The sequence below is a fragment of the Dasypus novemcinctus genome, chromosome 26 (genome assembly GCF_030445035.2).
Source record: "Dasypus novemcinctus isolate mDasNov1 chromosome 26, mDasNov1.1.hap2, whole genome shotgun sequence".
Taxonomy (NCBI): Eukaryota; Metazoa; Chordata; class Mammalia; order Cingulata; family Dasypodidae; genus Dasypus; species Dasypus novemcinctus.
The window spans coordinates 14949125-14963490 of NC_080698.1; the positions used below are offsets into that span (position 1 = coordinate 14949125).

The 14366-nt window shown below is 45.9% G+C and overlaps 1 protein-coding gene across 2 annotated transcripts in view; it reads left to right on the forward strand.

Moving 5' to 3' along the window:
* Positions 1-14366, forward strand: part of CACNA2D3 (calcium voltage-gated channel auxiliary subunit alpha2delta 3) — a 933078-nt gene that overhangs the window by 204490 nt on the left and 714222 nt on the right. The gene's annotated exons all lie outside the window — the stretch shown is intronic.

Sequence of the window (14366 nt, forward strand, 5' to 3'; positions counted from 1 at the left end):
GATTTCCATCACACTAAGAAGAAACCCTGCACCCATTAGCAGTCACTTTATCACCAACCCCAAACCTTAGGCAACCACAAAATTGCTTACTATCTCTTTGGATTTGCCTACTCTGGACATTTTATGTAAATGGAATTATACAGTATGTAATCTTTTGTGTCTGGCTGCTTTCACTCAGCAAAATGTTTTCAAGGTTCATCCATGTTTTAGCATGTATCAGTATTTCATTCCTTTTTATGGCTGAATAGTATTTCATTGGATGTATGCACCATGTTTTTAAATTTTTTTGTCAGTTGGTGAAAATTTGGGTAGTTTCCTCTTTGGGGATATTATAAAGAATCCTGCTATGAGTATTTGTGTGCAAGTTTTTGCATGAACACATGTTTTCATTCCTTTTGGATATATACCTAGGGGTGGAATTGCTGGATCACATGATAACTCTATGCCTAACCTTCTGGGAACTGCTTTCCAAAGTGGCTGCACTATCTTACATTCCCATCAGCAGTGCATGAGGATTCCAGTTTCACCACATCCTCACCAACATTTGTTATTATTTGTCTTTTGAGTCTAGCCATTCTGGTGAGTAGGAAATGCTCTCTCATTGTGGGTTTGATTTATATTTCCCTAATGTCTAATGAGGGCATCTTTTCATGTGCTGTTTGGTTACTTGCGTATCTTCTTTCAAGAAATGTCTACTTAGATCCTCTAGCCATTTTTAAAATAAGTTATTTGTCTTTTAAGCATTGAGTTGTAAGAGTTCTTTATATATTCCAGATACAAGTCCCTTTTCAGATATATGATTTACAAATATATTCTCCCATTTGTAGGTTGTCTTTTCACTTTATTTGTAGCACAAAAGTTTTTCGTTTTGACAAAGTTGAAATGTCATCATATCTAAAAATCATTGCCTAATTTGAGGTCATGAAGATTTGTTCTTATGTATTCTTCTAAGAGTTTTATAGTTTCCACTCCTACATTTTAGGTCTTTGATCCAATTTGAGTTAATTTTTATATATTTTTATACATTTAATAATGTATATCTTTATAAATTTATACATTTATATATTTTTATATATGATTTAAGAAGATGTTCAGCTTCATTCTTTGCAAGTATATATTACTTGTCCTAGTACTGTTTGTTGAAAAGTACCTTTGCAATTTAAGGTGAGTACCTTTTAGCTTTATCAACTGTGGAGCTGAAGCACTGTAACTATTATTTGCAGCAAGAGTATCTTGTGCTGACTCCAAAAGGCATGAGGGCTTAGGAAATCACCTTATGCTATCTAATTACGAGATCCTTCTGAGCTGGGTAGAGTTGTTTATCAGTTATTAGCTCATTTTACAACTGAAGCAAGTGAGGCCCAGTTTTATACTATGGTGATTAAATGGCTGGGATTCCTATCCAAGCTATCTTCTCTCAACCCACAGGCTGGCTTAAGAACAGTGGCTGCCAAGAGGCAGGAACTGGCTAGGCAACTGAAATGACTCATCTCAGCACTTTTCAGAGTTTCAGGTGCATCAGAATAGCCCAGGAATATAGTTAAAATGAAGATTCCATGTCAGTAGTTCGAGAGCCTGCTTTTCCAAAGGAAGGATGCTAATTTTCCTGGTACTCGCCTTATACTTCAAAGAGCAAGGGATTAGTCCCCTGGTCGTCAAACTTTGTGGAATCACCCGGGGGGCGGAGGGGGGCGGGGAAGAGGGGGTTAAAAAGTGTAGATGTGAAGGACTTTTTCCTTCTTTATTTTCCTTTAAATGTTACATTCAAAAAATATGAGGTCCCCATATACCCCCCCCACCCTCCCCTCACCCCACTCCTCCCACATCAACAACCTCTTCCATCATTGTGGCACATTCACTGCATCTGGTGAACACATTTCGGAGCACTGCTGTACCACGTGGACAGTGGTCTACATTGTAGTCTACACTCTTCCCCAGTCCACCCAGTGGGCCATGAATGCCAAGGATTTTAACTCACTTAGTCTGGGGATTTTAAAAAACTCCTCAGGGTGTTTTGATGTGCAACTAAGTCTGAGTAGCACTGAGTAATCTCATTCAATTCTTGAGTGAGCCCATGATAGGGTGGGCATTTTAGGCTCTCTTCTAAGGTCAGGCCAGGTTCTTGGCCTTGTAGTTGTGGATGGACTTGCCCAAGGGCATACAGTTGCTAGGTGGTGGAGATGGGATTCCAGTACAGGTCTATCTGATTCCAAATTCGTGCTCCCAACCTGCCCCTGCCCTTACCGTCACTCCCTACAATGGCCTAACCTGGCAGGAGTGAGCCCTTGGAGAAGGTCATCCAGGGCCCCTGAGCTTCTTCCACTCCCTCACCACGCGGTGGCCTCCTGTCCCCGCCCTGGTGGTGTGCCCATGGAGTGCATGTGTGCTCAGGTATACTTACTTACTGCCTCTTTGAATCACATCCAATGCGGGTCACAGTTGCTCTGATTCATGTGGTGCCCACAGCAGGGAATTGGATGGGGTGAGTGATGCTTTTAACGCATGCCTGTTGAAGGTGGGATGAAGTGCTTGTTTCATTGGAAAGTCCTTTTATTTCAAAGGAGGAGGAATAAAAGCTTGAGGACTGAGGGACAATTTATTTATTTTCCCTTCCATTCCTAGGCTACCTTCTTCTATCCACACTCATCAATAGAAGGCCTGAGTCTGTGTGACCAGGGGCAGGAGTGCCTGCCTGCCCTAACTTTCCTTGACCCCAGTGCTTTTTTTGTCCCATCTCCTTTCCCTTAAGGCAGACTAGAGAGAATGGGGTCTAGGGGTTGGACACTGTTAGGTTGGGAATGGGAGAAAGAAATGCTGGCTCTCTCCCCTTAGGGAGTTTATAGGCTACAGAGATTGTGTCAGAAGTTAGGAGACTAGGCATGTGGGGTGGTGGGGAGGGCTTTGAAATGGGAAGTCCTGGTCGCTCAGGTGGGGGAACTGGGGAGCAATGCTGAACATAACCCAGGACCTGGAAGATGGCAGCGGGAAGGGTGCTCCCTTTGAAGGCAGTGGGAGCAGCATATTGGAAGCTGGAGAGGCAGCAGAGAGTGCGGCAAGGTGAAGGAGTTGGAAGGAAGATGTGAGCAGGGGGAGTTGGAGTGGAGAAAGTCAGACAAGCGGGCCCACGGTGAGGCCTGGGAGGTGGGGAGTGGGGAGGGGAGGCTGGTACAGGGAAGTAAAGGTGGTAGATTTGTGCTGTTGTTGGAGAGCTTCTTCACCACCCACAAGGGCAGAGGTCGGGCACATTTTGCTCCCTGTGTTACCCTTAGCACCGTGCACGCCTGGCCTAGCGGCCACGTGGACTCACTAAAAGAGTTTGGAGAGTTAGCATTTGTCTCTGTCGCGTGTTGGCCACCTCCATTTTCCTTTATGCCAAGGCCAAAACCGGCATATTCCTGGCCTTTTTCTGGGTATTTGATTTATATTCATCCATACTTCCCTTCAAGGAAGTATTTTATGCTCTTGGCAATCAGAAGGGGTGGTGTTAGAAGGTTCTTCCGAATCACAGTGGGAGGCTTGACTCCTTAGGGACTTGACCCCCTCCTCCAGCTGAATGCCCTTTGGTGGTTGAAGAGAAGACTTCCTTTGCATAACCCGTGGAGCCTGAAGCCCCCAGGGGATGCTCTGAAGGAAGGTGCTGTGACGCAGCAGCAGCCTCTGCTGTGCTGGAAAACTCCCTGAGAAGCCCGTTTTCAGTGGAAGCAAAGAGCTCTGTTGTTTAATTTTCAGCTACATTTAGGAGATGGACCAATCTGGAATTGTCCTCTTTTGGAGAGTCTTGCCACCACTCAGACAATTGTATCAATGCGTGGGGGGACCTTCTAGGGGAAAGTTCCAGAAGGACAGTAACCTATTAATTCTCCAAATTCACATCCCATTGTGTCTCACACCTTCTGAATGCCACTTATATGGTGACGGCATATATTTGGAAACATGCTTCCTCAGTGTAGCTCTGTGGCCCCCACAGAGGAGAGAGCACACTTAAGAAGGCAGACCTTTGGGATTACCTCCTTTTGTAGAAGTGGGAGCCCAGCATCTTTGTCTGCATCATTTGCTTCCCCTATAGAGTTTTTTTTTTTTTTAATTTTTTTATTTTTTATTGACTTTGTAATAATATTACATTAAAAATATATATGTGAGGTCCCATTCAACCCCACCCCCCCACCCCCCCTCTCCCCCCCCCCCCAACAACACTCGTTCCCATCATCATGACACATCCATTGGATTTGGTAAGTACATCTTTGGGCACCTCTGCACCTCATATACATTGGTTCACATCATGGCCCATACTTTCCTCTATTCCATCAAGTGGGCCCTGTGAGGATTTACAATGTCCGGTGATTACCTCTGAAGCACCATCCAGGGCAGCTCCATGTCCCGAAGACGCCTCCACCTCTCATCTCTTCCTGCCTTTCCCCATACCCTTTGTCCATTATGTCCACTTTTCCCAATCCAATGCCACCTCTTCTATGTGGACATTGGATTGGTTGTGTCCATTGCACCTCTATGTCAAGAGGAGGGTCAGATTCCACCTGGATGCTGGATGCAATCCTCCCATTTTCAGTTGTAATCACTCTAGGCTCCATGGTGTGGTGGTTGTCCTTCTTCAACTCCATCTTAGCTGAGTGTGGTAAGTCCAATAGATCAGATTGTAGGTGCTGGAGTCTGTTGAGGCTCAGGACCTGGCTATCACATTGTCAGTCCAGAGATTCAAATCCCCTAAATATATCTTAAACCCCAACATTAACTGCACCTCCAGCACATTAGCATGAAAGTCTTATGAAGGGAGATCCCATCTGAGTCCAGATTCATCACACATAAACACCATTTCCAAAGAGGGGCCATCTGCCCTGGTAGTTAACCCCATCGGCCATGACCATAACTCCCATGGGTCTCTTTAGCCCTCAAAGGAACCAATATCTGGGGGTTGTATCTGCTTTATCTGTCTCTCTGACTCTGCTCAGTTGTGCATGAGGGCAAACCTTCTGCCAGCCTCCAGACTCTTTTTTAGGAACTCGTAGCCATATAAACTCATTTCTCCTTTCCATTTCCCCCTTACTTTAGGTCAAACAGCATTTTAAAGTCATGGTATTTTATGTAGACATGGATATTCTGCTGATCCGCATTGAACCTTCCGTATAAGGTCATTTTCCAGTTGCATGCGGGTATTCAGTTAGCTCTCAGGAAACCAGTTCATGTCTTCTTTGGGAGGTTGTGCATACAAGTGGGCTTTGAAGTCGTGGAGACCTAGGCTTAGCCATCACTTAGGGGTTGTGAGTCACAGTATTCTTATTTGTAAAGTGGGTGTGATAACACACCACAGGCTTTGTGACTTGTAGGAATTCCACTTTATTCGGAGACCCTGGGCTGTTGTCTTCACCCTCTGAATTCAGGTCTCTCTGTTGTTAGAATGAAGATAGCCCTTCTGCTGACCTCACACGGGATGTGACGATCAAATGAAAAAGAATGGGTGCAGAATTAGCCTAGTGTCTGGGACATAATTGGCACCTTGTACATGGTAATTTATTTTATTTGCACGTGAAAATACATATCTTTTACATCCAGCATAGCAGAAACCTTGAGGTTCTTGCACCAAACCTCACTGGTTCAAATCCTTTCCCAGACATTTACTAGCCATAACACCTTGCTCAAGTTACTTAAGCTCCCTAAACCTTGGTTTCCATATCTGGAAAATGGGCACAGTAATATCTACCTAATGGACTTACTGTGAGGGCAAGTGAGAAAATTTATGTCAAGTATATGAGCCCCGTGCCTGGCACATAGTTCTTTTATTGTGTGAAGAGCAGTTGTCATTTTTATTGCTATAATTATTAGTCTTATTATAAGCAAACAGAAAATATGGCTATGATGGAATACTTAATTGTAATATTTAAGGAGGTCTTTGAAATGTCAGCTCTTTGGTAAACACTGCTACTTCAGGAAGGGTAACTTGGAAGGAGCGTTCCCTCAGTCACAGGAGACTGGCGTTGGCGAGGCACTCACCGGAAGGGTGGTGGAGTGTTTTTATCCATGCTGCCTCCCTTTGGCAGTGAAACCCTTCCCCTCAGTAAGCAGCAGCTGGGCCGGGGCCCTGCGAGGGGCGGCGTGGCTAATAAAGTCAGCGTGCAAGGGCCTGGCATTGCAGAGTTTTCCCAGAGGCCTGAGCGATGGTCCAAGGGTCCGCTTGGTCCATCTCCTGCCCTTGCTAGTGTGAGGGAAGGGGAAGCTGCGGCCCGTCAGTGTGTTTAGATAAGAGAGCCGGATTGACAAACCCATATTCTTTGGCCCTGGCCTTTCCCCCAAGCCTGGGACAGTGTCCCCTATGGACGAGTATCAGCTTGCCCTCTGTCCCATCCGGGCTTTCCAGCGGTGATGTATACGGAGGGACTCAGGGATTGCACAGACGTACCTGCCTGGCAGTCTTCATAGTTATTTGTGTATTTTGATTTATATTAGAACATATATAACTGCCTTTTAAAACAAGTCTGTATAGGTTATATGAGTTGATTTAAAGAAATAGTAAGTAACGGTGAGGTAGGGAGGACAATTGAGGCATGGTTTTCAGGGTAGTCTTGGAGCCTTCTTGGAACCCCACATTAGGGAAGGGGACAGATCACATGGGCGGAATGTGGTTGTGAGAAGCAATGAACGAGATGTGCAGATAACCCAGGTCGATCTTTTTTTTTTTAAGGATTTATTTATTTAATCCCCTCCCCGCTCCCCCCAGGTTGTCTGTTCTCTGTGTCTATTTGCTGCGTCTTGTTTCTTTGTCCGCTTCTGTTGTCAGCGGCATGGGAAGTGTGGGCGGCGCCATTCCTGGGCAGGCTGCTCTTTCTTTCGAGCTGGGCGGCTCTCCTTACAGGCGCACTCCTTGCGCGTGGGGCTCCCCTACGTGGGGGACATCCCTGCGTGGCACGGCACTCCTTGCACGCATCAGCACTGCGCACGGGCCAGCTCCACACATGGGAGGCCTGGGGTTTGAACCGCGGACCTCCCATGTGGTAGACGGACGCCCTAACCACTGGGCCAAGCCCGTTTCCCCCAGGTTGATCTTGAGTGACACAGTGAATATGAAATAGAAGATTTATAGCATAATGACATCTATAGCAATAAAGAGCACCTAAAACAACCCTACAATTTACGTAAGCACATGCACTGTCAAGGGCGTCCATCAAATCCATTAGTGTGGGTCACATAGGGGAGGGGAATGAGGGTAGAGGTCAGAGCTGAAGGGGAAAACTGTAGATCAAGAAGAGGGCCCTGCCTGGACCAGTGACGATAATGTGCTAAGAGTATGAGCAGCTCACCCTCCTTTGTGAGCAGTAGGTGTACACACACACACACGCACACACACACACAGTGAGACAGAGATAAGTGTAGGTATATATATATAGACACCAGGTGGTGGGCTGATATGGCACATGGCCATGGCAGTATGCAAATGCCTGAAGTCTGAGAAATCTTGCAAAGGTAGAATCACATTAACAGTGAACTTTTCTCAGCTACTGTCTCTGTTGCTGGACTGCTGCCTCCTGCTTTACACACACTGTTGCATTCCCTTTTCTTCACGGCCTTACAAGGTAGGTAGTTTTATCACCTCCTTTTCACAGAGCAAGAAACTGAGACTGGCCCAGGGCCGTGGAGGGAAGGCATGGCAGAGGAAACACAAAGCCCAGCCTCTCTGACTCCAAAGCCCACCTCCGTCCCTCGTTTACATTGCTGCGCAGCCCCTTCCCTGAGGGTTCCTTTTTAACAGGTGCACTTTAAAGCTCCGGTTAATACCCGTGTTGTTTGGGCTGAAAACTAAGTTGCTATGATAGTGATGCCCTCTGGGAATACGAGGTTGAGCCCTGCTGGATGGAGGCATATTTGTTGCCCTAACTGCTGGCAAAGGCGTTCCTGATACCTGACTTTGTGTCAGCATCAAAATCCCATATTGCTTGCTTGCTTTGTGCCATGTGCTGTTTTACCCCAATACTGTGGTTTTTAAAAATTTTCTTTTTTGGTAATGAATGAACCAGCCAGTCACACCGCCTCGTTTCAAACTGCATCTTCCTGCTGCTGCTGCTAAGGGGTGGCTATATACTATTGGGCTTCCACGTGTGTGTCTTCAAAATAATTTACCCAGAAGGTGCACGACTGGGCGGCGGGCAGCTGCATCACCTGGGACGCTTTATAGTTTATTTCACTGTCCTATGAGCAGACCAAGCCATGGAGCCCTTCCTGGTCATTAAGATGTACTCTCTCGCCTTCACCCAAAATGCTTTTCTGCCTTAGCCGGTGCCTCTGGCCCGAAGGCTCTTGGCTGTGCATGCGCTTCCCCAGGGTAGACGACACCGGTAAATCGTAAGCACAATGGCACACAGTGGAAGAAGTAAACAGTTCTGAAACTGTGCTATAAATTGTCATCCAGTGATGATTCTGTTTTATTACGGAGGTTAAATTACAGCAATCACTGGCACACAAAGGCACTGCAGTAAGAAAACATTTGGGAACAATGTTGTTTCTTTGATGGGTTGGGTGACGGGCGCGTGGGAATAAAAAGCCCTAACTTGTTTACCGTGGGCCAGAAAAGAAAATATGAACTCTAGCCCATTACGAGGTGTGCACTTCCTTTTTCTTTTATGAACCAAGCACGTTGCACATGTGTTGCTGTTGACACAGTGAAGATGATCAATTTGATTTGAAGACAGTTTCCAGCTATGTCTTTTCTTTCTCTTTTTTCTCTCAGTCTTCCCATCTCCCCCCATTTACCTTCCCCCATGCCCCCTGTATGTATTTAAACCTACTCAGGCTAGGACAAGATGGGCCAGAGAATAATGTCATCCATCAAGGATTGCCAGCTACAGACACTGACCTCCTGCAGTTCCCCACATGTGCTCTGAAGGGCTTGGTATGGGCCACTTATTTAGGGGAAAGAAGGTGGGCTTTGGAACGCCCTGGTTCTTGAAGCTGTGTGAACTAGGGGAGACCAGTTCCATCTCTGAGCCTCAGGATGGCCAACCGTAAAATGAGAACCTCGACTTACCTGACTCAGAGGAGTCTTTTAAAACATGTGCCCAACCGAGCAGTAAGTGCTCAATAAATGTTCCTTCTTTTATTTCTGTGTAGCAGCAGCAGGAGCATGACTGCAGATATGCAGGCATGCCCGTAGTCAGGCTGTTTTCACTAACCCTGGGATTATTTTGCAGTCTTTAGAATTTATACATAAAAGCAACTGTGTTAATTCTGGAAGGGTAGTCCGTTACTGCAGAGAGCTTATCACCCTCATTCCTTCTCATTTCATTTATGATGAAATCCAAACTTCTTGGCATGGCTCTTGCATCATCCCAGCCCAGTCTGCATCTCTCAGCCCCTCGCAGGCTATGTGCCCACATGGACCACCCTTTCGTTTCTTGAAGGACCAAGCCTGGTCCCTCTTCAGTACCCTCGTATAGATGTTCTGTCTGAGTGGAATCCTCTTCGCCGAAATACGGTTCCTCCTGGTCAAGATTTGCCTCATATGCTCCTTCTTGGGGCAGCATTCCTTGGCCATGATGCCCTACATAGCACATTATTGTCATCCTACCTAAAATGGTACCCTCTCCATCACCCTATCACCATCCTCATCACTCCATCATTTTCTCTCACATTGCCTTGTTCATGGCTCATCTTCATGGAATTCATCATTGTCTGAAGTTACTTTTTTTTTTTTTAAAGATTTATTTATTTATTTAATTCCCCCCCTCCCCTGGTTGTCTGTTCTTGGTGTCTATTTGCTGCGTCTTGTTTCTTTGTCCACTTCTGTTGTCGTCAGCGGCACGGGAAGTGTGGGCGGCGCCATTCCTGGGCAGGCTGCTCTTTCTTTTCACGCTGGGCGGCTTTCCTCACGGGCGCACTCCTTGCGCGTGGGGCTCCCCCACGCGGGGGACACCCTTGCGTGGCAGGGCACTCCTTGCGCGCATCAGCACTGCGCATGGCCAGCTCCACACGGGTCAAGGAGGCCCGGGGTTTGAACCGCGGACCTCCCATATGATAGACGGACGCCCTAACCACTGGGCCAAAGTCCGTTTCCCTGAAGTTACTTTTTTTTACGTAACTGGCTTTTGTTTCCACTCTGCTAGAATGTAAGCCCCATGAGGGAGAGGGCATTGTTAGTCTTGTTCACCAAGGATGGTGCCTGCTACAGAACAGATTCCCAAGAACTGTGCATTTAATGAATTGTTCTGATGTGCAGAAGATCACATCAGCGATCAGAATATTTTGCCGATGAAAAAATTGGAAACTCTCGTAACTTAAATAAATCCTCATGAATTCATAGCATTTTAAAGCATTAGACAACAGTGCTGTTCTTTGTGAGTTAGTGGTAAGAGGCACTTTGGTGGGTAGAATTAAAACTATTGACACTGCCGGTTCCTGGTAGTTACATGGTGGAAAGTCATGCGAGATTTGATAGTCAAACCCTAATAGTCTCCTGACTTTACAGAGTGTAGGTTTTGATGACCTGTAAATATTTATTGAATAATTATGAATCTTACATGAAATTATTTAATGCTATACTGTAGGGTATACAAAGGTGATGAGTCATAGTGGTTGTCAGTTGCTCTTGAAGGTGACAAAGGACAGTGACATCAGTATGAGTGTAATTATTTTAGAAAACTTAGGTTGTAGGCAAGTTAATCCTGCTGATGTTTAAGAAACACTTAGAAAATATTACTTCCACAATGCTCTTCTTCCACCTATATTATTTAGATTTGGACTGATAATGTGATAGTGTTTCTGTCCCCCAACATTTTATGATATTTTTCAAACATACAGCAAAGTTGAAACTACTTTACCACGAACACCATATGCTTACCACCTAGATTGATTCTACTGTCAACTTTTAGTATACTTTTTTGAACTGCATATCTGTGTATCTATCCATCCCTCTTTCCATCCATTCCTACATCCTATTTTTGGTGCATTTCAAAGTAAACTGCAGGCATGTTATAGTATTTTCAACAATTCACTTGTCTTTGAAAAGATAAAGGTTTTTATAACTTCGGCCTGATAAATAAAAATCATGTATTTGAGGCAGAAATTTGAAGCAGAATTAGTATAATATTCAGCCTTCCTGGGCTTCAGGGTGGACATGATCTGTTATTGTCATGTATGTTTCTTAGACATATGCTCTGCTGAGGAATTTTAAAGTATGAGGAAAAACACAGAAATCCCTCTAGATATTTCAAACAGGGAGAGATTTAACTCAGAGAATTAGAGGCTTACAAAATAGCTGGAAAGACTGAGGGAACAAAGATTACCCCCACCAGTTTTCTGGAAACTGGAAAGGACTAGAATTCAAGGACTTCCCACCCATGATATCCGCTACCTAAAGCACCCATATGGGTGAACTGCTGGGAGATGCCTGGAGACTGCTGGCAGAGCCTCCTGTGCCCTCAGCTGAAGCCCCCATACCTGCCACTTGCTGTCCTCAGATCAGCATTTTTCCTTCCCTCTCTCCCATCAGGGCCTCTCCTAGCTCCATCCGACCTGGACCCAGGTTGAGGATTCAGGGAAATGTATTTCCTGAGCTTCCAGCCCCTGTAATCCAGGGGCGAGCACACTACCAACAGACTATCTGCCCAAGCCTGTTTTTACCAAATTTTATATCAGAAAGCTATAAGAAATTCTACACAGAGGATGTTGAAAAAAATAACCAGATACTTGAATAGTTTTTCATAGAATATGTATACTATTCTAGCATTATTGGGAAATATAAATGATAGGATTTCCTATGACAAATTTTCAGCATTTAAATTCATGACTTTTGTATTGTATGCTGTCATATTGAGCTTTATTGAGTTCAGACTGTATGAAACAAATGTGGTTGGATGGATGGAGGGATGTATGAATGATTGGGGAAAATGAACTTAAGTATGATGCTTCCCAAAAGTATATGTGCTTTCAAGTGGCTTCTTGAAGGGCCAGGGGTGGGGAGCCTTCCAAAATGCAAAGGAATGAAGTGGAAAAAAGGGACTGACTGAGCAGTGGCGTTGTATTTATTGGGCAGGAAAGCCTGGCCTGCAACCTTGTGTGATCATTAATGTCATGTTGGACTTGATGGGAGTCCCACTGAGGACTCCACATTAGAGCTGCAAAATCAGGTTAATGCATGTTTTGGAGATTTGAGCTCAAAGGGCATCCAGCCCTTCTGGCATTGATGCGTGCTATGTCTGCCTGCCAAGTACCCATCCCCCTTTCTCAGGCAGCGGCACCCTGACTTCCTCTGGGAAACAGCCCATCCCCTATTCTAGATCATGTGTGCATTTGGGGGGTTGGGGTGACGGGTGACCCCACTTGCCCTTGCAGGGTTAGACATGTGACCTGGCTGGCAATCTGCTTGCTTTCCCTCCTGGCATCTCATTTGTCTCAAGATGGGTGTGTGACCCATGTCAGCCCAGCCAGGGACTTGCTTTGAAAGATCAGGACAAAGGCTCTCTCTTTCCTCCAGGGTGGCTGAGCTTCTAGGTTATAATCTGGAAGCACTCCACAGGAAAACAAAGCCCAATGCTGATGCTACTGCACGTACACTGGCCACACTAGATGGAAATACATATGTCTTCAGGAAGGTCACAATCCTGACATGGTCTGAGACTCTGAGTCTAGCTGGGGTTCCGAAACCAGCTGTGGCTGTGGCTGGAGCTACCATTAGCCCGCATGTTTTACTTTTATGGCCCAGTTATTTCCCTTTGTCTAGTTGCATCAGTTTCCTCTGCTTGTCACTTGTAACTGAATATGTCCTGTACACTGCTCATTTAAAAACACCACAGCAACGAACAACACACTGAGACTGTCCTGTGATTTTATCAGAAGGGGCCTTTTCTGGACTTGGACAGATGTTTCTCCATTGAGATGCTGTCTCCTTCCTCTTTGGTGACCTCCTAACTCTCACCCTCTGAGAGAAGGCTTGGCACCTTTCTCTTCAATAACTTATACAGTTGTAAGCTCCATACAGCAGGAATTTCGTCTGCTTTGGATGAGTGAGGAGCTCTTTCCTGCCCTTCTCTCCCTGCTTTCAAGACTTATCACTGGGCTGTGACAGACTAGGGCTATGTAAAAGTCAGGGGTCCTACTGGCCCTCACCCTGCATAAGGGTCCTCAGCCTCAGAGCTCATTTTAGGTTCATATACCTCATGGCTACATCAGGAACCCACAGGTAACGGGGCTTCTTTTTCATTTATTTTTATTATTGCCTTTTTAAAAAAAAATGATAAATAGATCACACAAAACATTATGTTAAAGAGCATAAGAGGGAAACGGACTTTGGCCCAGTGGTTAGGGCGTCCGTCTACCATGTGGGAGGTCCGCGGTTCAAACCCCGGGCCTCCTTGACCCGTGTGGAGCTGGCCATGCACAGTGCTGATGCGCGCAAGGAGTGCCCTGCCACGCAAGGGTATCCCCCACGTGCGGGAGCCCCACGCGCAAGGAGTGCGCCCGTGAGGAGAGCCGCCCAGCGTGAAAAGAAAGAGCAGCCTGCCCAGGAATGGCGCTGCCCACACTTCCCGTGCCGCTGACGACAACAGAAGCGGACAAAGAAACAAGACGCAGCAAATAGACACCAAGAACAGACAACCAGGGGAGGGGGGAAATTAAATAAATAAATAAATCTTTAAAAAAAAAAAAAAAGCATAAGAGGTTCCCATATCCACCCCCCCTCCCCACTCCTCCCACATCAACAGCCCATTTCATGAGTAAGACACATTCAATGCATTTGGTGACTACACCCTGGAGCAGTGCCACACTGCAGGGACCATAGTTTACATTGTAGTTCACACTCTCCCCCAGTCTATCCAGTGGATTATGGCAGGATATACAATGTCCTGCATCTGTCCCTGCAATATCATTCAGGACAACTCAAGTCCCGAAAATGCCCCATATCACACATCTTCCTCCCTCTCCCTGCCCTCAGCCACTCATGTGGCCACCGTCCACCGTCTTCACATCAATGATGCAATTATTTCCATTGCTAGAGTCACAATAGTTCTATAGTAGAATACCAGCAAGTCCACTGCAATCTATATTATATTCCTCCATCCTGTGGACCCTGGGATGGCGATGTCCATTCCACCTCGAAATCGAGAGGGGGCTTAGATCCCACATGGCTGATGGATGTGATTTTCCTGCTTGCACTTGTAGACACTCTTGGTTCCCTGTTGTGGTGATTGACCACTCTCACCTCCCTGTCAGCTGACCTGGGTAAGTCTAATGAACCATGGAATAGGTATTACAAGTCTGCTGAGACTCAGGGCCAAGCTGGCACATGGATATTCCAGAGATTCAAGTCTCCTGAGCATATACAAACCTAGTGGGGCTTCCTGACCAGCCTCTCCTGTTTGATCCCTGTG